The sequence below is a fragment of the Orcinus orca genome, chromosome 11 (assembly GCF_937001465.1).
Source record: "Orcinus orca chromosome 11, mOrcOrc1.1, whole genome shotgun sequence".
Taxonomy (NCBI): domain Eukaryota; kingdom Metazoa; phylum Chordata; class Mammalia; order Artiodactyla; family Delphinidae; genus Orcinus; species Orcinus orca.
The window spans coordinates 5,559,204-5,585,072 of NC_064569.1; positions in this window are offsets into that span (position 1 = coordinate 5,559,204).

Genomic DNA, 25,869 nt, shown 5'->3' on the forward strand with positions numbered 1-25,869 from the left:
GGCTTGGCGGGAGAGACCCACGTCGAGGTGGAAAGAGGAGCATGCTCTTCCTTTCATTCCTGCCTCCAAGCTCTCTGCATTCAGCTCTGTTTACAAGGTGTGGAAGACATCTAGAAGGAGACAGCCCAGCTCAGGAAGGCAGGTTGGATTCCAAGACAGTATGTACATCAGTAAGCAGTCTTTGTATAAACCAGTCTGACTCCTCCCAAGAGGGATTTTGAATCATACAAACAGAAAACATTTTTTGAGAAAGGCACCAGAGGGAGACTGGAAAGTAAGACCTGGCTGACTGAGGTCAGAAAACCCAAAACAATTGTTAGGACATGAAAGTGACTCCTAAGATGGGCTGGGCAGTGAGAGGAGCATTGATGGGAAGGAGGAAGGGGTGGGAGAAGAGAAGGTGGCTAGAGGTAAAGGTGTCCCATAGAACTAAATTACTCATGGATCAGAGAGCCCCCTTAGATGGCATCTTAGGCCAACTTCTCCATAAGACAGTCTCTGAGATAGAGATTCATGTGCAGGAGGAGTTCATGTGCAGCAGGATTGGTCAGAGGGAGAAGTTGAACAACAATGCAGTGGCCGCAGAGGCACCAGCCAAACCCGTAGGGTGCTCTGCAGTTGAGATGGGCATCCAGGGATGTCCTGATGGAGGCAAGAAGGCCAAGCTTCTGTGCCCCTACAGCAATCAGTCATGAGACACAGGCCACCCCTGGGAAGCAGGTGTGATCTTGCACAAGGTGGCTCCAGGAATTGCTCCCTTGGGCTGAGGGCAATGCCCAGAGAAGGACTCAGCTAGGTAAGTACCTAACAGACAGAAAGAGGCTATGCATTATTGTTTTGTGTTGAGCTCAGTCAATTGCTAAAATATATTAATGATTACCTTATGATAATAATCCTAAGTCCCTATACAATGACACTATATGGTATAGACAAAACACCTTCTCCATGGTGAATTCCAAACACAAAGTATCTGTGGCCAAGGCTCGTGCCTAAATCCCCAGTGAAGCATCATCATAGATTTCTATTAGCAGCCGCAAGCGTTCCTCCACCCAGGACTGTCTTCTGATGCTCAGTCTCAGGTTGCAGAAACTATGAGGATGCATCTTCCCATTCCCAGCACCCCCTTTGCCAGGACAGAGACTGCTGCTCTCTGGGTGGTGCCGTGGGCTGGTTCTCTTTGGCTTTAACTTTTCAGTCTATCAGACATGGGGCTTGTCTCAACCTGATCTCTACGTTCTATTCTAGAGCCGACAGTACGTGAGTATTGGAATATAGTCTAAAAATGAAGCCTATAATGAGACGTTGATGATTATGAGCCCTTGTAGGGTTATTTGTGCTGAGCTGCTCCTGAAATCCACGTTGCAGTCAACCCTCAGCAGGATAAAGGTGCATAGCTATTGGAAAAATCAGGAAACCCCTGAAACCTCTCTGGGACTCTTATGGGACATGGCTCTGATATGCTGCTCAGAAATGGCCTTACAATCCTTACCTGATCTGACTATACAGTAGTCACCAAGCTTATGGTGACCACAACTAAAGGTCCCAGAGTCAACAGAAAGAGCACGACTTTAGGTTAAGATTACCCTAAACTGGGGGCCCAGTTCTGCCACTTCCTGGCAGTGTGAATTTAGACAAGCTACTCAATCTCTCTGAGCATCGGCTGTCTTATCTATCATACAAAGCTGCTAAAAGCTGTCTTGTAAGGGTGTGGTGAGGATAAATGAGATAACGTAGGTACACACAAAGCACATTCATGGAATAATGAGAATCAAAAAACCACAGTAAGGCTGCATGGATGCAGTTTTAACATATTGCCTTGGGGCTGGGATTGGGTTGGAGGTTGACAAAGAGTAATGTAAAATAGAAATCAACCAGTTGGTTTGTAGGAAATAAAAGCCTTTGTGTAGAGAGACTTTGAGGATTTTCTCAGAGTTCAATTAAAGTAGAGGAAGTTCATCCAACTCTTTTCTACCAGGTCGAGGGAAAAAGAAAGCATTCCAGATGGCAAAAGGAGACATATGGTTTTAGTTGAAGATTTTCAAGTTTTTGTATGGATTTGTGTGTTAGCAATTAGGAACAAAAGTAGCCAACACTACCAGCATGTAGCTGTTGAACCGCGTATGTGAAAGTCTAACGCTAGGATATGCAGAGCAAGAGAGGTGCTGAGAGCTCCTTGCATTTAGGAAAGTAGCTTTGAACAAGAAGACCACCACACTGACCAGCCCTGATATACACTAATATGAGACCCGGAAACAGATTAAAAGCGGCACAGAACTAAGCACTCGTAAAAGAAGTCATGACTGGATCTGGGATCTCAGTTGTCTTAACTACACCAAAAGGGCAAATTTGATATGTGTTGTTATAAGCTTACTACATTTAAAATTGTCCATTACTGTATTTCAGCACATACCCCCTTTTAAAAAAAACCTTGCAAAGAAGCATACATGATAGAAATTATATAAATGTTTCTTTCCTCTTCCTTAATTTCTTCCTGGGATTTAAACTGGAAAAAGTGGTAGAGAAGACCCGGTGGTGAAGTGATACTGATTCGGTGATTGGCTCAAAATCGGTGATGAACTTGTCAACATGCCAGCTTTTTTCTCTGTACAAAGGTAGCTGGACATGTGTTTAGAAGGCTCTGCCTGTCTTCAAACACCGGTGGCTGACAAATGACTGAGCTTGAAGAATGGCCTTTATGCAGAATGACTGTGCTTTGTTCTCCTTCCATGTTTTTCATCTGATTCATCTGGTTGGCCACACACATGCAGACTGATGGGAATGCTAACTTTCTTGCCATCACCGAGGCAATCATGTAATGTCATTTTCCATTTAGGTGCTTTGCCAGTGGCTCTGAGAGGATGCTGCCTGAGCTGCTCCCTCCTCTAGAAGAGACCCCAGGCCATTAACACCGCTACGGGAGCAGAGAAACGCCATACATCACAGGCATGTGCATGGACTGGGAACCTTGCTTCAACAACCACAAGCTTACAAACAGGCTTTAATTTGTTGCATATTTTTCCAAAATTAATTTGTTGTAACATATATCAGAGTCATTCCTTAAGTTGTGAGGAAAGCTGTTTGTCAACATCACCAGAGAGTTTGTGATAGTCCATTAATTGTCTTTTCCATTCTAGTACTACAAAGTCTACAATAACAACCACAGTAAAAACAATGACAAATGAGGACAATGATGATGGTAATATCAGATGCAGAAACCCACAGTCAGCTAGGGCTGATCAAAGCCAAAAATCAAGGACCGTAATTTCAGATGAAGAGAAGGAAATGATGAAGGGGTGTCTGTAACGATCCAGGAATTTTCACACTTCTTATTTTCATGAATATTCCCAGAGCCCAGTGAGGTATCTACCATTATTCTCATTTTACAGTGGAGGAAACAGAATGAAAAAGGTGAGATAAATTACTGAAGACACCACAGCTAGTTAGTGGCATATGCAGTACTCAAACCCAGTCCATCACTACTCACCTTTTTACCTGTGCACCACTTGCCATCCTGTTCATGTCCCTTGGAACTTAACTGTTGTGTAGACTGCAGCCATGTCTTGTGTTTGGCAATTCCTTCCCAAGAACCAAAAGCATTTATGAGTCACAAATTGGGGGCTGGGTCTTATTTGGTTGTTGTCAGGCTCCCTATAATGCCACTGCCAGAAGTGGTTGCAAGGGACATCTGAGTATCACCCCACTTGAGTCTCTCTACTGTATTTCACCCAGGAGTGGAGATGGCTACACCTCATCATTCACTAACTACCTACTGCCTAGATTGCAGACTTTTGATATATGCTGTATGTTTATATGGTATATGTTTATTTAAAAAATAAATAACAATGCATTTGGGGTTTATAGTATATGTAGAAGTTAAAGAAATGTCATAATAAATTAATATTGACTTAAATAAGTATGATAAAATAACAAAAGGCAGGAAAGGAGGTAAATGGAATTACATGCTTGTAAGGTTTTTTCATTGCTTATAATGTAGTATAATATTACTTGAATGTATACTGTAATACGGTAAAGATACATATTGTAATGTCTAGAGTGGCTAGTAAAAATAACACAAAGAGATATAGGTAAGAAGTTGATCAATGAAATAAAAGAGGATATTCAAAATAATCAATGCACACAAAAGAAGTCAGGAGAGCAGGAAAGTCAATAAAATTCAGATGGGACAAATGCAAAACAAATTCCAAAATGGTAGACTTCAACCCATACATATGAAATGTAAATAGACTAAATGCTCTAATTAAAAGGCAGAGATTATCAGAGTAGATAAAAAACAGTACATAACTATACATTGATTATAAGAAACCTACTTTAAATATACAGTAGGTTTATATATAAAGACAAAGATAGATTAAATGGAAAAAGATGAGAAAAGACACACCATGTAAACACCAGTCAAAGGAGAGCTGAAACGACTTTATCAATATCAGACAAAATAGAATTGAGACACAGAAATATTATCAGGGATAAAGAGAGATCTTTAATAATGATAAAGGGTCAATTCATCAAGAGGACATAATGATTCTAAATGTATATATACCTAATAACAAGATCTTCCAAACACATGAAGTAAAAACTGATAGAACTAAAGGGAGAAGTAGACAATAATATTATCTACAAATATAGCTGGAAATTTTAACACTCTTCCCTCAGTATTGATAGAAAGAATAGACAGAAAATTAGTAAGGATACAGAAGACTTGAATAACAATACAAACCAGCTTGAAGTAATTGACATTTATGGAGTATATCACCCCAAAACAGGTTCAAGTGCACAAGGAGCATTCACCAAGATAGAGCAATATTGTCATAACAAACTAAAATCAGAATAAATTTAAGTCAATTGAAATAATACAAAGTATGTTCTCCAACCAAAACAGACTTAAACCAGAAATTAATAATGTACCAAATATGGACAATCTCCAAATATTTCTAAATTAAACAACACGCTTCTAAATAGCCCATGAGCCAAAAAATCTCTGAACTAAATAAAACCAAAAACACAACATATCAAAATATGTGAGATGTAAGTAAAGCCCTGTTTAGAGAAATGTTTATTGCCCTAATTAGTTATTGCACTAATTCCTTATTTTTAAAAGGAAAAGAAGTCTCAAATAAATGATAAAAACTTCCATGTACAGAGAGTGAAAAAGAAGATAAAATTAAAACAGAGTAAAGATAAATAAGTAATCAAGAGCAGAATCAATAAAATAGAAAACAGAAAAATACCAGAGAAAATAAATGAAACCAAACCTAGTTATTTGAAAATATTAATAAAATTGATAAAACTCTAGCCAGACAAATCAGGAAAAATAAAAGAAAGAGAGAAGGCATGGATTACCAATATCAAGCATGAAAGAAGAGACATCACAACAGATTCTATAGACATTAGAAGGATAATACAGGAATATTATGAAAAGCTTTACAGTGATCAATTTAACAATTTAGATGAATTAGAGTCTTCAAAGACAGAAACTATCAAAGCTAACTCAGGAAATCCATAAACAAAGAGTTTTATATTTATTAAAGAAATTGAATTTACAGTTAAAACTCTCCCACAAAGGATGCTTTATGCCAATTATCTTTACTGTTAAATTATACTAAACGTTAAAGGAAAAAATAATGCCAAACTATCGGTATCATGAATGAAATATGATCAACATTGAATATCCTACAGACATTTAAAGGACAGTAGGACATATTTACAAATAATTTTATGCTAATAAATTTGACATCTTAAATGAACTGGGCAACATCATTTCAAAGCACAATTTGCCAAAACAAACTTGGGAGGAAATTTAAAGCTCTGAATAGCCCTATATCTATTTTAAAACATTGAATCCATAATCTAAAATCTTCCCACAAGATAAACTCCAGGATGAAATGGTGAACTTAATGAAGTGTCTACAGTATACGTACTACCAGTCTTATACAAAATCTTTCAGAAAACAGGCAAAGAAATATCTCTTTCCAACTCATTTTTATGAGACCTGAAGCCAAGACCTGAAAAATACATTTCTATAAACATAAGTGAAAAATCCTTGACAAAATGTTAGCAATCAGTGTTAACATTTTAAACTAAGTCAATGTAATTCCGGGTGTTAACAGAACAGGGGAGAAAATCATATAACAATTTCGTACATGCGGGAGACACATCTGATGAAATTCAACATTGATTTATGACTTAAAAAATCCTCAGCGATGATCTAGGGATAGAAACAAAATGGTGGTTCCATTTGCATGAAGTCTTAGAACAGGTAAAAACTCACCTGTGGTTATAAAATCACAACACAGTTGCCTCTGGTGGGAGCTGGGGGTAGGCAGTGTGACCAGCTAGAAAGGGATGTGAAGAAACTTATCCACTGTTCCATGTGGATGGAACTTTGGGTGGTGGTCATAGGAGTGTATGCAATTCTCAAAACTCATCAAACTGAACACTCAAGGCCTGTTGCATGTTATTTTATATAAATTAAATTTTAATTTAAAAAAATAAGAAGCCCACATGCAGCACTCACAGAGACACACATGCATTGACTTTACTTGCAATAAGAGACGAGCTGTTGAAAGCCGGAGGTGGCAACAACAGCGTATTTTGGGGGTTTTCCAAATCCATATGTTAAAAAAGAGATAAAGTCAGTAGATAGCAAGACCAAAACCCATGGACAACATTTACAACAAAACTAGTGGACAACATGCGAGTGGATGGGGGCAAACCACCAACAGTCACAAGATCTGTGAGTTACCAGCATCCATGCAAGAAAAATCAGAGGGCAAAACTGAGTGCTTGACTGACCAGAAAACAGGAGAATCCCAAATAGCCAACATGTGATCACTGCAAAGAACAGCGAACACATCTGAGAACCACAGTTGAAACTGGAAGCAGGTTTATTCAGTCCAATAGCAGGTGAGTACAAAAGTCCTGCTGTAAGGCCTGAAAGACATACAGAAGTCTAACCCCAGGATTTTCTTATAGAACAGGACTCTACACTGAGGATAAGCTCTTTGGGGTGAAATCAAAATTAAGCAAATACGAAAGAATAGAGAAAAAAGGAAAGATAAGGTGCAAATAAAAGTGGGAGAGGGGAAGATAGTCAGGAACTTCTTAACCTATCAACAACATATGAGCACGTGTTGAGATCCATTCAGTATAAAGCTACTATGAGAAAAAAATAGGAAAAGGATCAGCAAAACATCCCTACAGACAATGAAAGATGCCAGAAAGACATGGGTTTATTTTTATTTTTATTTTTTTCTGTACACGGGCCTCTCACTGTTGTGGCCTCTCCCGTTGCAGAGCATGAACCCGTGTCCCCTGCATCGGCAGGCGGACTCTCAACCACTGCGCCACCAGGGAAGCCCAAGACATGGTTTTAAAACATTAAATCTGTAACTTAATATTTCAAAATAAACTAAAAGGCAAGATATGAGAAAACAACATAAGTCAGGATTCAAAACAGTCAAAAATAACGTAATGGAAAAAATAGAAATGTTTAGTTTAGAAGTGAAGACTAAACTAGAAGGAACACGAGAATGAATAAACACAACAGATAATGACTTAGAAGAAATATAAATTCAAAAAAGAAAAAGAAATTAAATCAGAAAAAATGAAGAGATTAAAAATATTTGAGACAGAGTGACAAATATTAAAGATACACAACGAAGATCCAAAACACTGATGCTAGATGTTTCTGAAGAAAAAAAACAAAGCAAAGGGAAAGAACAAATACAAAAATCAAGAAAACTTTCCTAAAATTAAAAAAGTATTTTAAACCAGACATTGAAAGAGTACACAATGTACCTGAGAATATCAATGCAGAATGATAATCATAAAAATGTATTCTAATAACATCACTAACTTTTTTAATTAAAAAACTATGTTAGCATCTAGGTAAAAAGTAATGCATTACTTGGAATAAAAAATTATTTTACCTTCAGACTTTTGTACCACAAGAAAATGAAGTCACTCATTTAGGTTATTCAATGTTTTCTATCCATTAACAATATCAAGAATGAGAGAATTTTGTATCCATAAGCCCTTCCTAAGGAAATTACTGGATAATGAGCTTCAGAAAACAAAAAAAATCTAGAGAGAAACAGACACAAGGAGTAGTAGTGATCATTAAGTTACATATACATGTACTTGAGAATACATAAACTTGTAGAACGGAGGTTAAATAAGGATTAAGCAGGAATGAGTATAGTATGGAAGGAAGATAGATAGGTAGATAGATAGATAGGTAGATAATAGATAGATGATAGATAGATGTATAGATACATAGATAGGTACATATGCTCAGATAATGTAGATATAATATAACCATAAAAAACAAAAGGGATAATGGGAAGTATATATACAATTTTTTTAACCTTCTTTGAGAAATCATAATTGATGGAGATAGTATTAATATTGTTGTGTTGAGACTGTTGTTTGTGTAAGGTAGGCTAAAGTAAATGAATCATCATGGGACATTCTAATTCTATCATTCTTGGTGTCTTTGAGAGCCGGGATTATAAACATGGATGGAAGGAGACACATATATATAACTTAGAAGAGGCTGAGGAAATGCCATGTAGTCATGGTTTTGAAATGGAAATACTATACGTACATATGAAGTCATTACATGTGTGTATAGAAGATTATATCTACTTATCTATATCTACCTATAAAACCCAGTAGTAATAAGCATCTCTAGTGACCACATTGTGGCCTTGAAATACTATTTCCCATTAAAAAGTGAAAAACGAAATACAAAACAGGGCTTCTCAGAGAATATTCAAAGTTAGCCTGGACCATTCTACCATACCAGATAACATGACAGCTATGGCCCACTACTAGGGTCCCGTCAAAAGGACTTAGGCACCAACGTGAAAAAGCTCTCAGTACCTAAAGAGGGGACACTTCGAGCCTCTAAAGAAAAGAATTGCAATGAATTGAAACACATCAAACATTTTAAAATCTACAGATTTATAATATTTACAATTTGTCACCTTCAGAGGGTGACAAGGAACCAATTCATTACCTTGAAAACTGGGTAAATAAAAGGTAAGATTCTAACATTTATCCTGCCCATCCTATATGAATTGTGCCACTGAGTAACAAAATATTGGGTGAGAAAAAGTGTTTCCTTATTCAAAGAGCTGAGGTATTAGATGTAAAATGAAATAATAGATTAAAATGTCACCAACCTCCAATAAGTGAATGGATTTAGTTATCGTGTATCAATGGCTACTAACATCAAAAAAAAAAAAAATTGAAAACCAGACACAACACTGTGTTGAAAGAATATACCACCACCATAGTCTTGCAAAAGGGTCACATCTGAGTCTGACCAATCCTCAGATTCTAGCTGCCAATTTGTAGGAAATGCAGAGGACAAAGGAGCATGTTGAACAACACCAAGAGTGCATCCAGCCAAATCTAGACTGCAGGTCACGTGCCAGGTTCACCAACACAAATTGTAAAGAAAATGGCAGGGGTGAGGGGAGGGGAGGAAGAAACTTCAGATTAAAGGAACTTTAAAGGGCAAGTTTTTAAAAATGGGCAAGATTTAACTACAGCATTTGGGGATGCCCTCGAGTGATAAAACCATAAAGTAATGCAAGGACGTGATAACTGTAAAATGGGATAGTGATTCATTGTAGAGGCAGAACAGTGCTGTGTCTGGAATGAAGTACAGGGAGGGGTCACTTGGGGGCTGCAAAGTTCTTTCTTCACCTGGGTGGATTGATGGTGTTTTCCTTATAATAATTCACTAGGATATGGTTTTGTAAAGTTTTCTGTTTCTGTGTTTTATTTTACAACAAAATGTGTGTGTATGTGGGGAATTCCCTTGCGTTCCCTGGCCGTCCAGTGGTTAGGACTTGGTGATTTCACTGCCCAGGGCCTGGGTTCAATCCCCGGTTGGGGAACTAAGATCCCACAAGCCATGTGGCCAAAAAACCAACTAACCAACAAACAAAAAACAAATGTGTGTGTGTGTGTCTGCTTATATACACACACTGTGTACTGCGTGTACACAGTACACACAGTATTTGTATAGTTATATATATTTATACTGTGTGTATATTTGTGTATTTATATGTGTGTGTGTGTATCTCTATGTATGTATATCTATTCTTTCTATCTATCATCTATTCATCTATTATCTATCTATGTATCTATAATGCTTTAAATGAGATGTCTTTCAAGAAAAATATCTCCCCCATTGGGAAAGGACCTATAAATGATCAAAATCAAATTTTGTATGCTGGGGTAAGATAGTGCAGCTCAGTCTCTACATCAATAAAATGAGAATTAAAAACAAGACGATCTGGAAGCTAAGGCCAGGACCCTTACTACTAACATGTAAGCAACAGAAGCCACCTTTTGCTTTGGGACTCCACCCTGAAACACACTCCACTGGGGCCTGGCTCTCTCTTTGTCCCCAGCAATTAGCACAGTTTACACTTGAGCGATCATTGTTTTGACCTGCCCTAAGTCTCGGCATCCGGACTCCATCACCCACCATCTGTGCTCCGGCCAGGAGGACCTCTCAGCATCTCTCCAGCAAGCACTGGAAGTGGGTCTTGGCCACAAGCCTACTCTGTGACATGTCACTCATGGTCTCGAGGACTAGAGCTGATCAAAGCCAGGTCTGTGCAGATTTAGCTGCCCAGAATATGCTCTGCTTTACAGTGAGAGAAGGCAAAGTAAGAGGAAAGGGAAAAAGAGGTGCCGAGGGGACGCATGGGAGAGAGAAAATGTAAAGAGGAAAGGACAAAGATAAAAAGAAGGGAAACTGAACGGGAAGAAGAGAGAGAAAGGAGGAGTTAGGGAATGGGAGCACATAGTCAAAGAGAAGTAACACGCCTTCTGAAAAGAGTTGGCTACTGCCGGCGAAGTTGCACTCTGAACTGTGCTCAGATACTTCCAGCATTAACTAGAATACACAAGCTCTTCAAGGAGGGTTTGTTCCTCATCCTTATCCAAATATTTATTTGTGTTTCCATAGTAACTGGGAAAATATAGAAATCTGCACCAACTCTACAAGAGACCAGAACAGCTCATTTTGAGATTCTGGGGAACCGGCGGTCAGACTGGGGCAGTGATGACATCAAGATGCTGAGGCTGCAGCCCCAAACTTGGGCAGAAAAATGCTTGGTCAGCACGGGAAGACGCACTTGCCTTGGGCTCCTCAGCACAGGCACAGGCCACTTGGGAAAGCGGCTTTGGAGTGGCTGGTGGTAACTGACCAGGTCTGAGAGAAGGGATACCTCCATTCTCCACAGCTCCACATGCTCCTTAACTGTCCCCCAGGCTTAAATGCACACTCTCCCCAACCTGGCTTTATCTTGACTGGGTTTGTAATCTTTCAGAATCTGCCAAGAGTATCAATAAGATACATCAGAAGACCTTGTGTCCAAACGCATCCCTGCTGGTAAAAGATTGATGATTAGGTGTGAATTGTGAAGATAAAAATTTTATTACTGAAAGGATCAAGAAGATGTGGTACATATATACAATGGAATATTACTCAGCCATAAAAAAGAATGAAAAAATGCCATTTGCAGTGACATGGATGGACCTAGAGATGGTCATACTGAGTGAAGTAAGTCAGACAGAGAAAGACAAATATCACATGATATCACTTATATGTGGAATCTAAAAAAAAAAGTACAAATGAACTTATCTACAAAACAGAAAGAGACTCACAGATGTAGAAAACAGACTTATGGTTGCCAAAGGGGAAAGGGGGGGAGGGATATATTGGGATATTGGGATTGACATATAAACACTACTATATATAAAATAGATAACTAATAAGAACTTACTATATAGCACAGGGAGCTCTACTCTGTACCCTGTAATGACCTATATGGGAATAGAATCCAAAAAAGAGTGGATATATGTATATGCATAACTGATTCACTTTGCTGTACAGCAGAAACTAACACAACATTGTAAATCAACTACACTCCAATGAAAATTAATTTAAGAAAAGGTACCAACATTTGCAAGCAAATTGTTTATTTTAGCTATAAATTGGAGAGGACCCAAGATGGCCTCCAAAATGATGTCCTGTTCCAGTATTTAGTCCTGAGCGGGATGAAAAGGGACACAATACACCAGATGGAGTGGAGGTGTGGGGAGGTAAATGCACGTAACCATTGCCTTCTTCCTGGCATTGAGCTCTTAATCGGGATCTACTCTTGAGATTTTATCCTATGTGTGAATGTATCTTGCATAGAAATTACTATAGTACAAATATAAATATATACATAGAATATAAATTCCATGAGAGCAAGGAGTTCGATTTGACTCATTCAATCCTTCGTGCCTAGAACAATGCTTGGCACATAGCAAGCACTCAATACATGTTTACTGAAAAATAAATAAGTAAATGAATAAACCACATCTCTTATGCATGGCTGTAGAGCTGCTTTTTTGGACCATTCCTTGGAAAGTCTCTAAAAATAGCCCTTGTCTAAAAGGGTTTCTTCCTTGGGTAGCTTTGCCTTTGTTTCAAGGTTGTTAGGTGTTCGGACTGGTGTGTCTGCTTCTCCCCCCTCGGATGCTTACCTGGAATGCTCTCTTGACTTCGGAACTTCACCTGACCCCACGTCCTGAGTGCTGGCCCAGATTTGATTCCTGACTCTGCCTTGACCCCCTGCTTCTGCGTAGTTCACGAGTCCAGGACTGTACCCACCATATTCTCTCCCTTCTTTCATAACTTTTGCTCATGGATAGGTCAATAGCAGGTTCCTGAGAGGGAGGGAAACACGTATTGGCAGAAGACTCTGAAAGAGTTAAAAGATGAGAATTAGCTGACAGTGTAATCAAGCATGTTCCAAAAAGTTTATGTGCTGATTAATTTGATCCACATGCAGCACAGTAAAGTAGGTTTTATTATCATCCTCATTTTTAATTAAGGAAACTGAGGCACAGAGAAGTTAAATAAGTGGCCCAAAGTCTCACAGCTAATAAAGGGCAAAGCCAAGATTTTGTTTTGTTTGTTTGTTTATTATTTTTTATTGAAATACAGTTGATTTACAATGTTGTGTTAGTTTCAGGTGTACAGCAAAGTGATTCAGATATATAAATATATATATATAAATAAAAATATATTATTTCTCAGGTTCTTTTCCCTTATAAGTTATTACAAAATATTGGTTATAGTGTATAGCACCAATATTGTATACTGGTGCTATATAGTAGGACCTGTTGGTTATCTATTTCATATATAGTAGTGTATATCTGTTACTCTCAACCTCCTAATTTATCCCTCCCCCCCCCATCTTTCCCCTTTGGTAATTGTAAGTTTGTTTTCTATGTCTGTGAGTCTCTTTCTGTTTTGTAAATAAGTTCATTTGTATCTTTTTTTTTAGATTCCACATATAAGTGATATCATGTGATATTTGTCTTTCTCTGTCTGACTTACTCCACTTAGTATGGTAATTTCTAGGTCCATCCATGTTGCTGTAAATGGCATTATTTCATTCTTTTTTATGGCTGACTAATATTCTGATGTATATATGTACCACATCTTCTTTATCCATTCATCTGTCGATGGACACTTAGGTTGCTTCCATGTCTTGGCTTTTGTAAACAGTGCTGCAATGAACATTGGAGTGCATGGATCTTTTCGAATTATGGTTTAAACTCTGATGGTTTGCTGAAGAGCTGGAACTCATCACCACTACAATACACCCATGCTGATTCCAGGAGTGATTTTCTCCTAGTCAGGGTAGATAGATAACAAGAGGACGACGGGATGGGATGTAGGCAGGGCAAGGAGAAAGAGCACAAACTTGGGCTTTCTTCCACAATCAGAAACAACTACCATCAGCATGGCACCCATCCACTGAGTGTTTACTGCATGTGTGCAGACGGAGATTAGGATTTTAATTTCTCTTCAGAACAAGCCTCTGAGATGTGAAATCAGATTCTCAACGCATTCAACGTTTCTCCAAGGTCACTGGTCTAGAACTGGCAACTTAAGATTCATTCTCTGGTCTTGTCCCAAGCCTGTGCTCTAAACCACCATCCTGAACTCCATCCCCTGACCACAGAGCCTCCACATACAGCCTCGGGGAGCCCTGGCACGTGCCTCACTCACATCCGTCTCTGCCGACGGTTATGTAGGGGTTATGTAGGACAGAGCTCTAAGCTCTACGTTCTGTATGTTGCTTTAGGGTTTGTGTCACAGCAAGGAAGGAATAGGATTACTTCATGTTCCAAATATGGTTGATCTTTATCTGAGAATTTTTTTCTCAAACAGACTTAATGTGACAATGAAAGTGGGTTGAGCTCAAAATGAATTGCAATGTAAAGTAACTGAAAGTGGAAATACAACGCAGCACTAGAAACCCTCATCATTTTATTGTATTATAGCTACCAAGATGTTGCCTCTTATACCCATCCCTTGAGATTTAGCTGGTGGACCAGATCTTCCTTGACATTTCTGATTTTCTCTTTAAGGCAAGTCTTTCACGCTGTGTACATTTCCCACCACTCAAATTTTCTGACTTCTTTCCATATATCATGACTGATGCCATTTCAAGTAGATAAAATTGTGTTAAGTGCCTACTGTGTGGGGGGACCTGGACTGAAAGCCAAGCAAAGCTAGACACGTAAAGAACTAATCTGCAAAGTGGGAGTGTTATAAAGAGGGGTTGAGATAGGGCTTGAGGGGAAACCTACAAGGTGACAGTTGATCTGTTCTTTGCAAGAGGAGGGCAAATTAGGAGGGCATAATTAAGAGGTATGACCTTGAGTAATGGGGAGACCCCTGGATGCCTGTGCTGTGACTTTTGGCTCTGGTACCAACAAGTGTGCAATTCCAGGTGAATCATTTTATGAGCTCTTTGTTTTCTCAACCATAAAACAAATCAGTTACACTGAACGGTGTCCCAGATCCCATGCAACTTAAAATCTGAAATGACACCTTTCTAAATCAGTGCCATGAACCATCCAGCCTATTATTGCTTTAAATATGTCATCAAGGAATACACTACGGTAGTTACCAACTCATGACATGGACCCTAAAAAGAAAGCACCATGGGATGGAAGCTTGCCCTGTTGTCTGTCTAGAGAGGTTTGGCCACTGACCAACATCTGACAGCCAAGAGCAGACAGATTAAGTAGGTTGTTCCTGTTGCCTATTCAGTCCTGGATTAATAGACTATTCCTTTAGCTCCTGACTGCTTCTCTTTTTAGCCTGTCTTAACACATCCAGTTGTTAATCCTGGCCTAATGGCTGAGGTTTGCTTATGGCCAGAGGAAAGTCAGAGCATGTGGGGTCGTGGTGGCAGAGGAGAGAGATGATGATTTCCTAGGATTTCCCATATATTTTAAATTTTGGAAGGAGGGATGTGTTTCTTTTTTCCTTTCTTTCTTTTTTACCTTTGGCCATGCTGCAAGCCATGTGGGATTTTAGTTCCGCAACCAGGGATCCAACCCACGCCTCCCGCAGTGGAAGCACAGAGTCTTACCGCTGGACCACCAGGGAAGTCCGGGGATGTGTTTCTTATAGTGAAGTTCTAACCATTCATCAATGCCTTCAATTGAAATTTAACATGTGAGTTTCTGTTGAGTGAGGGACCTATGTAATGGGCAGGGTCCAGTAGGAACTCACTGACATTTCAGGTAAAATAAGTCCAGCTTAATCCAGAGAGGAAGAGTTAGGAAAAGTGTGCCCCCTTCGTTTCCAGGCTTGGTGCAGGTCTGACTCACGCCCTCTCCATTTAATCCTTCTGGCCCCCTGAAGTCTTCTGGCTCCATGACTGTTGGCCATCTCCACGCAAGATGCCAAAAGCGTCTTTCAAAGTCACGGATCAACCAAGAGGGTGCCCTTGGCCTCCTATTCAGGCCTCGTGGGCCTTTGCCATGGCCACGTTTCTGCACTGTAAACAACAGGCAGCTGAGCAAGGGAGAGCAGTGCCGAGCCTGCCAACACTCGGGGCGGTGCATCCTTGACCTTGTGTCTGCCATAGTATAATGGATGAATTATTGATTATGATGTTTCACCAGGATAAAGGAAACTTGTAGGCGATTCTCTCCAAAGACAAGAGTACAAAAGACTGTGTCTGGGGCTCAGGATTTTATTACTGGCAGATGAACCTTTGGAAGAGAAGAATAGAGATGATTGATATTTTTCACCTCACCTTTCAGCCAAGCACTTAATAAGCACTAATTCATTAATTTTCAAAACAGCCTTGTGAGAAAGGAAATATCATTTCTACATTTTTCTCCCCACAATTTTTAAAGGTTGAAAAATTAAGGCACCTTAATTTGTCTATCCCATTGCTTCTAAAAAGCAGTACTAAATTCATGTTCTCTCAAAGAACTATTTAAACGCAACTTCACAACTCAAACTGTTTCTTCTTCAAATAAAGGGAAATGTTCATCATACCAGGAACTGTTTAAGAAATGGAGGCATTTGTTTTGATTCTGACTGTCAGATCAAGAATGTTTGGGGACTCTTAGGAACCCAATAAATATTCCAACAGTTTCCCATTTGTTACTTGCCTAAAAATCTAATTTGTTAGAAAAAAATCATCACCTTCACAGCCCCAAATATTGTGGGTAAATGCTACCAAAATATTTTCTTTGTAACTATCTTTCCTAGAATTGATTCCTAGAATCAAAAATTAAAGAGTATTTGATTTTATCTATAGAGATACATGAGTTTTAAATGCTTTAAGGGCATTCACCATCTACCCGACACACGTTGGCTGGTGTAGAGGTGTGGAGAAGATAGAGGGAGCAAGGAATTGGTGGCAAGGACCTGGATGGAGATGTTCATGTGTCAGTTTATTGTTGTCATTATCATTGAGATCATTGTCATCACTACCAGTTATGTACATCAGTATACTACACCACAGTTCACAAGGGCCTTTTTAAACATTGATTGATTAAATTCTGTAAGAGCCCCACGAGTTAGGTTTTGTGATCCTATCAGAGACCCTGCCTCCAAAAGAGACAATGTAAATTTGGAGACCTGTTGGGGTCAATATATAACATTATCCATTTTCAAGCCTGAGTGCTGGACAAATTGAGATAGAAGAATAGACATTTAGAGACTAAGATGTTTCCCCTCTTATGAATAAAGTTGTCAAGGAACATTGTTTAAAAGTGTGACAACAGTGAGATTCCTAATTCTGAATCCCAAATTAAGCAGACACCTCCGCTCAGGCACAAACAGCATTGGATAACAACAGGTCCACTCCCTAAGGACAGAGAATGTTTCAGAATTGCTCAGGACACAAACTCCCTGCAAGCATATCCCATAGAAGGAAGAGATGAATGATACAGGTTCAATTACTCATCCCAAACCCACCGACTAGAAAAGTCACATCTCCTGTCTCAGGTTCTGATGGATGTCTCTCCAGTTGGAAGGATGTCCAAGGGGGAGGGAATACTAATTCCCTTCCAACATATGAATCCTTCTATCAGAATTTTCCACTAGTTTATTTTGGTGTAATGCTTAGAGATAGTTGGGTTTTGTGGGGGTTTTGGTTTGTTTGTTTTCGGGGTTTTGTTTTGTTTTGTTTTTACCCTCTTGTGTTTTATTAGATGTTATGTTGGCTGGTGGGAGACAGTCGCTAAGCCCTGGTCAGTAGAGACTGAGGCACGAGATTCTGCCAAAACAGGGAGGTCTGGTGGGCAATTGTGGAATTTCTCACATTCAGTACATCCTTCTCCACCTTCTGCTAATAGCAGAGCCACCTTAATATGTCTGATTTTAGAAAGTAACTAGTTAGAACCCAAGGTGTTTATTATTTGGCTTATCTCAGAGTAGTTCTCCATCTTAGTTAGATCCAAGTTAGTTGTCCATGTTACAGAAGATAAAAGCTGGTTCACCCTCCTCTGATAGCAGGAGGAGCCCCACTTCTGAATAACTCCTCCACTGACAAATTTTCTTGGTCTCTGTGTCAACCTTGACATTCAGATGAATGTTCATCTCAATCCCTCCCTTCTCAGGATCAACCCCCAAAGTCCGTCTTCCCAGAAACGTACCTCTCATCTATATCTGGGAAGCTGGCACATTTATATTCCAAAGAGGCAGAGGGAACTTGAGATGTCTTTCTAATACTAGGGATCTGGTGAAAGACTAGGTATTGTAAGGTATAAACAGTGGACCACCTGCAAAGAGGTAGATAGATTAAAATGTGCAGGTGATTATCAAAGGTAACCGCTGTGACAGTGTCACACAAGTGGGGTCAACTCTTGGGCAGAAGAGGGAAGCTGGACTGATCCAGAGGAATGTCAAGAAGGACTCTGCTTCCAGGTTGAAATTGTCTGTTTTCTCTCTTCATTTAAGGTCCCAGTTACCTCTGGATATATCATCAGTTAAACAGAAGGATGAAAGATCAACAAGGGCAGCTAACTACAGTTCTTAGGCAAAGATTCTTTCTCTTATATTAAAAGAAATAAATTCCAAAGCCAAGCTTGGCTTCTTCTCATTTTGCTTCTTTGAGTTAAGCCCAAGCAGTAGGTCATATTTTGATACAAATGTTGGTCTTTTGATCATGAGAATCCACAAAACATGGCATAGGGCATGGCATGAGGAATGGGAGAGTCCACCTTAAGAAAGGTCCAAGAGAGGAGATGACGCGGTATGGCAGTGGTCCCAATACCTAGTCCATGGACTGGGCCAATCCACCAACCATTTGTTATGTGTCTGCAATGAAATAACTGCGGAACTTTCTGTAGAGAACAGTTGGAAACTTTTTCAGCATTTTGACAGGGTCATTCTATGACTGTTGACTCTGCTAATAATAAAATATTTGTCTCATGTTACGTGTGACTGCCTTTTATTTTTCTAGCAATGCATTTTTATTGTAATTTTAAATAAAAGTGTTAATCCATGAAATATTAGACATTAAAAAGACTTTCTTTTACCACAGATAAAGAAGTACTCAAAGATATATGCACCCCAATGTTCATTGCAGCACTGTCTACAACGGCCAAGACATGGAAGCAACCTAAATGTCCATCAACAGATGAATGGATAAAGAAGAATGTGGTACATATACACATTGGAGTATTACTCAGCCATAAAAAAGAATGAAATAATGCCATTTGCAGCAACATGGGTGCACCTAGAGATTATCATACTAAGTGAAGTAAGTCAGACAAAGACAAATATATGATATCACTTATATGTGAAATATAAAAAATGATAAAAATGAACTAATTTAGGAAACAAGCAGACTCACAGACTCCAAAAACAAACTTATGGTTGCCAAAGGGGAAAGGGGAGGGGAGGGATAAATTAGGAGTTTGGGATTAACATATACACACTATTATATATAAAATTGATAATCAACAAGGACCTACTATATAGCACAGGGAACTCTACTCGATATTCTGTAATAACCTATATGGGAAAAGAATCTGAAAAAGAATGGTTATGTGTATATGTATAACTGAATCACTTCACTGTACACCTGAAACTAACACAACATTGCAAATCAACTATACTCCATTATAAAATAAAGTTTAAAAAAAAGAAGAAGTACTCTTCTATGGCATAGTTTCCCAAACTGTGTTCTGAGGAACACAGCCTTTCATGACATGCTGAAAAATGCTTTGAGGGGAAGGGGTTCCTTCATAAAATAATTGTGAGCACTACCTTTTACAAAGTTAAGTTTCCTTACTGCAGGATTCACTGAACATTGGACATATTGTGAATTTGAAGCTCCAAGATTAAGTACCAATCTTCAAGAGCAGACTATCCTAAATTTTCTCCATTTTATTTGACGTTTGAACCCTTGTTACATCATATAAAGTAGTGTTCTGTGAAATATAGAGAAACATTTCTTTATAGGGGAGTCTAACCTTGTTAGAGGTAAAAATAGTATTTTTCGCTTTACACCTGACTTCCTCTACTACCATCATAAAGTATCTAAGTAGCAGATTCTACTTGGCTGAAATCATCACAACTGCCATTAGGAACTTAATATGCTTACCATCAAAACTTTGCAAAAATGAGACACAATAGGAACATGTGTTTGGGCCCAAATGGTCCTTAACATCCCTGGGGCATCTCACTTAACAGGTCCATTCTTGAATCCTTAGTTTTTAACCCTCAAATGTGATGCTGCTCCTTAACTCTTTTCCATCTGCATAAAAAGCACCGTAATTCACCCTATAATAACACCAAAAGTGTGTGGCTTTATCTTGGAGTCTTCTCTCTTTATTCCCTTAACATATCCTTCTAGATTCACCTTCAAAATATATATTGTACTTTTCAGACTAAACAATGTGAGATTCCAGAACAAGCACTTTAACTCTCATGAGATTTAAATCAACATGAGAAAAGTTGGCTGAAAATGCATTGGGAGACCTTCATCCATCTTTTGGCACATGTGATGCCCAGACGGCTGTGGTTGGGGCGGAAAGAGACAGAGGGGACGCAATTGCTCTTAACTGTCACAGCCTGGACGTGACACACAAAAGTTCTACTCATTGAACTAATCATCTGGCTGTAATGTAACTGCAGAATGGTTGGGAAATACAGGGGAAAAAAGAAATATTTGGAACACTAACTCAATCCAATTACTTGTCTTACCACTTCGCCTGCTATCACCCTAGTCCAAGCCATGATTGTCCTTGCCTGAAACAGTGCAGTAGTTTTCTAACCACCTTCCTGCTCTTAACCAGGCCAGAACGATCTCTTCCTTCCTCCATTCTTGCTATCTCCTACTTTCTGTTCCCTAACCAACAGTCTCAGAAGCCAGACTCCTTATCATGGTCTCCAGGACTCTACACATTTTGGGCCCTGCCTACTTCTCTCCATTTCCACCACCTCCCACCTGGCTTACATTGCAGTAGCCACACTGACCTTCATGCTTCTCTTGAGACATCAACTTTATTTTTCTTTCTTTCTTCTTTTTTTTTTTTGGCCGCACCACGTGGCTTGCGAGATCTTAGTTCCCCAACCAGGGATTGAACGCAGGCCCAGGGCAGTGGAAGTGCTAAGTTCTAACCACTGGACCACCAGGGAATTCCCTAGACCATCAACTTTAATCCTGCTGAAGGCCTTCACACTCATGGTTCCCTCTGCCTAGAATGCTCTTTCCTCAAACTTTCAGATGGCTCACACCTTCATTCATGCCTCTTGAAGAGGCTATCTTTCATAGTTCTGTATAAAATAGCAAACGTCTAGCCCCACTTCATCACCCACTAACCCTTGACTCTGCATTTTCTTTCCTAGCTTTGCCCCTTCCTGACATTTAGTTATATCTTTATTTGCTCAGTTGTTTATTCTCTGTCTCCTTTACTTGAATGCAAGCTCAGTAAGTGCAGAGACCTTGACTGGTCTGCTGACTGTTGTTTTCCCAGGACCAAGAACAGGGCTGCTCGCAGCAGTTTCTCCGTAAGTATTTGCTCAGTGAGTGAGTGGGTGAATTAGTTAATTAATTAGTGAAAATAAGTCAAATGGCAAACCAAAAATATTTTTAGCAGCAAGAAAAGAAACTGAGTTGACAGACTCATGGTCTCAGTTCTAACCCGGCCACTCCACAGGCAGTCTTCCCAGAGCTGTTTGGACAGCCCTGTCTGGGGCCCCTTGAGGTTTCCTTGAAGTCCCTCAGAATCTCTGTTGAGAACACCTTCCTCATTGACCCCAGCCCTGGTCACCTTTGTTCATCAAACCAGCCACCACCCGTCACAGGAGACGCGGGGAACTGAAAAGTGACCAACTTGTATAGTGCGGTTTTGATGAAAATGTTAATGGCCGTCAAGAGAACCTATTCCAACCTTCAAGACAGACTTGGCCGGTGAAGCTGTAAACTGCTTGCCTGAGCTGTATAGCTTTGGAGCAGGGCCCATGTTTGGATAAGGGGGTGAGGGCTGAAAATGTAAACTTCAGCCTTCACTGGTAATGGAGAATTAGCGAGGACGGTGGAGGAATTTTGACTCTTCTGTGTGGCTGCCTCAGTGAACTTGGTCTGTAAAATCCAAATGAGGTGTGGACCCTGGGCACCTCCATTTTTTCCATTTCATCCTCTAGCCATAGTATTCATCCCACTTTGGACTTTTTTACTCTCACTATTCTTCCCAATAGGGGAATTGCTCGTAGACCGACAGAAAAAGGGTACCACAGCCAGAGTTTCCTTTTATTGGCCTCTCTAATAACAACAAAAAGCATTTCATTATTTCCTTCTCTTTCTTAGACAACGTGCTGCTCTCGACTGGCGTGAAGTGGTGGTTCCATGGAGAGCAGAAGCTGGTGGTTCACAGTGAGGATCCAAACTACAGTTTCCCCGGGACAAACATCTGCCCTTTTCAGTGTCCCCAGGCTCGATGCCAAGTAAGAGTTGGGTCAAGGGAAATTGGATCCGTTCATTCTGTCCATTCACATAGTAAGTGTTTGGAGAACTCCTATTCCAAAGAAACCTATGCAACTTTGCTTAACCCAACATTTCCTAAACCTGTTGGATCACTGAAACTATTTTATTTCTGCTTAACAGAGTGATACTCAACTTAGGCAATACCCCCTGCCTCATTCTGCAAACCTGGGCAATGCTTTGGTTTCAAAGGCTCTATCAGCCTTTGAAAGGTGAGGATCAGGGATGCTAAACATAGTGTAATATGAGAGCCAGTCTTTCCCATTTAAAGAAGAATGAACCCACTTAAAAGGGGAGTACTGGGCTTCCCTGGTGGCACAGTGGTTGAGAGTCCGCCTGCCGATGCAGGAGATGCTGTTCGTGCCCCGGTCCAGGAAGATCCCACATGCTGCGGAGCGGCTGGACCCGTGAGCCATGGCTGCTGAGCCTGCGCATCTGGAGCCTGTGCTCTGCAACGGGAGAGGCCACAACAGTGAGAGGTCCATGTACCACAAAAAAAAAAAAAAGGGGCAGTACCCTGCAGGGTACAACACTTGATTCACATTCTCTAGTTTATATGTATAAAATAGATAAACAACAAGGTCCTACTGAATAGCACAGGGAACTATATTCAATATCCCGTAATAAACTATAATGGAAAAGAATATGAAAAAGAATATGTATATATATATATAATATGTATATATATATTATATATATATATAAACTCACTCACTTTGCTGTACACCAAAACCCAACACAACAGAAATCCATATAAGTAGGTTTAAGCAAAAATGAGCATCATTAGAAGGATACTGGAGTTCATAGAATCCACGAAGAAGCTGACCTACCCAGCTGTCCAAGAGCTGGAAGCAGCTGAAGTGTGTGGACACACAACCCAGTGCCGTGCTGTTGAGGATGCTGACTCATCCCCATCTCCCAATCCTCGGTCCTAAGGTCAGTTCTTGAGAAAGATGATAGCTCTGTTTCATCTTGAATCTGGTCGTCACCCCACATCTAACTGGTGATAGCCGTGGGGTTAGAGGCATGCAGCAGACCCATGGCTGCTGATCGGGCACTTCTGTGGACAGGGTGTGTATCCCCAAAATTACCACGTCCATGAAGCCTCTATTGCACCCTTCGTATTGTCCTTAGCAAAATACCTTTCCATCTCTTCAGTGTTTATCTGACTTCTTCAAAAAGTTATCTACCACCTTTATATCCTTTCCCTCCCACCAAACTTCCCCTGTTAGAGAATTCTCTATATTGACTGTAACTCCTATCTAATAAGAGTCCTCCAAGAGGCTTTGCATTTTAAGAGAGCTTAATGCAATACAATCCAACCAATACTGATGGAGCATGCTTGCCAGGGAGGAGTCCTGAACAAAGAATTGTCCGTCCTGCTTTAAAGGGATTCAAAGATGGATAAGGCTCAATCTTGCCCTGCAGAAGTGTACAACTGACTGGCTTCAGTCGAAAGAATGAGTCTGTAACTGTAATAAGGGAGATTTGGGGGAAGGAAGTGCCTTTAAAGGAAGGGTTGGCTCCTCAAATCATGCCAGGAGGTGACCAGTTGTCTGAGTTGTCAGGTTCTCTCGGTTTTCAATGATGCAGAATGTAAGATGTTATCCATGACCACAACAAACTCAAAAGACGAGCTTATGTTTAAGGACATGGGTAAAGCAAGGATGTCTAGTTAGACCATGGGAAACAAAGGAATGCCACCCAACAAAATAAATATTTTAGCTGGGACCCTTTAGGAAATATGCCCTTTAGGGCCATTTGGGTCCACGTCATGGAACATTCCATGGTAAAGGCCTTGTCTCCCATGGGGTGCCTGCCAGGACATGGTTCAGTCATTCACATCCCCGAGGGAGGCACAGAAAAGTGAGGGAGTCAGTCCTCATTCTCATCAGATCTACGACAGTACTGCAGTGAAGGTAGGAACAAGTTTGCTGGCATTAATCATCTTGCCTTTCCACTACAGAGGAGGTCCTAAGAAAATCGTGAATAGACCTGGGTCTAAACTGTATCCTGATCTCTGCCCGCTGCCTCTTTCTTTTCTCCTGATGACGCTCTCCCTATAAGTTTCTTAGGGCACCTGCAGAAGCATCCTTTCTGGGCTTGTTCAGCTTAGATAGGACCATGATCTGGACACTCTGATGCTTTCTCATTTCCCTCCATAAAAATGCATCGGTTCCTTAACGGCCTGAGTTGTTTACCGACGATAAAGTGATCTACTCTAAAACGTTCGTGACTGACACTCACATCTCTTTTGGGTTTTCAAGTGTTTTATACTTGAAAAAATGTCCAAACTCAGCTTTACAGGTGGTCACCACAACAGGCAACAAGGGAAATATTTGGAGGCAAAGGGCAGGGGCTTTTCATGGTATGTTTCAGAACATATCATATGAGCAACTGCCTACTTCGCTTCAGTGAAAAGCATCTCTACATAATATGTTAGTGACTAGGGAAGTTATGACACGGCCTTGAAGGAATTGAAAAGAGTAAGAGAATCAATCATGCTCTGTTCAGCTTTAAAAGTCAAGAAGTTCAGTTCCACACTTTTGAAGACTTGAAGCAAATTTATCTCTGGATTCTCCCAGCCATCCCCCAATACACTGATAATTAATCAAAAATTCTTCAAAGCTATTTTACAATTTAATTCCATTGTGATTGAAATCATGTTTTGTACTATGTTAACCCTACTAAATATATTGAGACTTGTTATAGGGCCCAGAATATGACTTATTCTGGTAAATGTTTATGTGTCCTGAGTGTGTATTCTGCTGTTGTTGGGCAGAGTGTTCTATAAATGTTAATTAGTTCAAGTTGGTTGATAGTGTCATCTTCAATATTCTCATTTTTTTTCTACTCATTCTATCAATTGCTGAGAGAAGAGAGTTGAAATATCTAGTTACAGTTGTGCGGTTTTTCTATCTCTCCTTTTAGTTCTACCAGTTTATGCTTCTTATATTTTGAAACTCTGTTATTAGGTGCATACCCGTTCAGGATTGTTATGACTTCTTAAGGGATTGATTCATTTATTATTACTAAATATGCTTTGTCTTCATTGCGATCCTTTTAATGAAGTCTACTTTTTGATATGAACAGAGCCACTCTAACTTTCTTATGGTTGGTGCTTGCGTGGTGTATATTTTCTATTCCTTTATTTTATCTGTGTCTTTATATTTAAATTGGATTTCTTAAAGAATATATTTAGCTGAGTCTTGTTTTCCTTTCCAATCTCTGTTTTTTAATTGGAGTATTTATACCGTCTATATTTAATGTATTTAATGTTTGGATTTAAATTGATTATCTTGTTATTTCTTTTCTATTTGTGCCACCTATTCGTGGTTCCCTTCCTCCTCTGTTTTGGTCCTCTTTTGGGTTCACTGAGTATTTTTATTGTTCTATTTCAACTACAATGTTAGTTTATTAGCTATACCTCTTTGCTTTAATTTTTTAAGAGGTGAACTCTAGAGATTTCACAATAATCGTCTTCAATTTGTTAAAGCCTGCCTTCAAATAACATTAT